Source organism: Myotis brandtii, unplaced genomic scaffold (genome assembly GCF_000412655.1).
Source record: "Myotis brandtii unplaced genomic scaffold, ASM41265v1 scaffold691, whole genome shotgun sequence".
In the NCBI taxonomy this organism is placed as follows: Eukaryota; Metazoa; Chordata; class Mammalia; order Chiroptera; family Vespertilionidae; genus Myotis; species Myotis brandtii.
This window is the reverse complement of record NW_005370704.1, coordinates 1,175,606-1,176,821: the sequence shown is the minus strand read 5'-3', so window position 1 is coordinate 1,176,821 and position 1,216 is coordinate 1,175,606. Positions and strand designations below refer to the sequence as shown.

Here is a 1,216-nt window from a genome sequence, read left to right as displayed (position 1 = left end):
CCAGAGGGGCCAGGCCCCCACCCTCTGGGGGGGCAGCGGGGGGGGTGCGATGACCACTGGGGGGGCTCCTCCTGCAGTAACAAGGGTCACTGTCAACCCCCCACCCCCAGTCCCGTCATCAACCCCATCCCACAGGACACGGAAGCACAGAGGCCACGGACCCAGGCAAAGACCCGGCTTGTCCGAGGCCACCCGGGCTCTGCCCCCACCCTGGGTCGGTGCCCCAACTCCCGGGAGCCCGTCTCCCTGGGCCTCAGGCTCCTCCAACTCCCGCCACGCCCAGCCGCCGCTCAGCCCCTGGACGGCACAACCACTCCCAGGGCCCGAGCCCCAAGCCGAGCCCCAATTACCCGTTAATTTGCAGACACTGCCTGACTCTGGGGACACCCTGAAAGACGAGGGGCCCCTCCTCAGGGACGCTGGTCCCGAGGGAGGGAGAGAAGTAAACAGCGTGGCTCCCTGGCCCCCCCAGCGCTGCCTCCCGGGCCCTCCCCCCCAGCCTGGCCTCAGGCAGAGTCAGCTCAGGGCCAGCGGGCTGCAGAGCAGGGTGGACAGCGCCCTGTGCGACAGGACCACATCCCAACAGAAGGCTCCCCACTCCCCCCACCCCCCAGTCATTGAGAAAAATGGGGCGGAAATCAGTTTCCCAGAAAACCTGCTAATCCCAGGTTCAGAGGCGCCCTCCTCCCCATCAGGGCTGGGGACAGGCTGGGCCACCGGCCCGAGGACCCCGGGGCCACCCTGCCACCTGTTGAGGGGGACCATCCCAAAGGCCACCTCCTCCAGGCAGGCCTCAGCCCTGCACTCCCGGAGCCTCAGGCTCGGGGAAGAACAGCACAGTCCCGGGCGCAGTGGGGCCCCTGGGACATGGGCTGTGCAAACAGGTCTGTGGGGCAAACCCCCCCAGCGCTGCCCCCGCCCCGGAGCTGAAGCAACGCGGGTGGGGCCTCGGCCTGCTGGGCACCCACCAGGCAGATGGGGAAACTGAGGCCCAGAGGGCAGGGACTCAGCAAGGAAGACAAGGTGCTCGGCCCTCACGCCTGCCCCAGCCCACCCCCAAGTCCACTCCCTGGACCCTTGGGCTGCTGTGGGTCCTCGTCAGGGTCCATCTGGGGAGAAACGGGGAGGGGGCGGGGGGGATTGGTCTGAGCCAAGGCCCAGGACACAGCTCAGACCCCCGGACATGCCTCCCCCGCGGTGACCGACCACAGCACCA

The 1,216-nt window shown here is 69.1% G+C and overlaps 1 protein-coding gene across 1 annotated transcript in view; it reads right to left on the bottom strand.

Annotated features, from left to right (window-relative positions):
• Positions 1 to 1,216, bottom strand: part of CACNA1B (calcium channel, voltage-dependent, N type, alpha 1B subunit) — a gene marked incomplete at its 3' end in the record, with an annotated part of 138,429 nt that overhangs the window by 116,214 nt on the left and 20,999 nt on the right. The gene's annotated exons all lie outside the window — the stretch shown is intronic.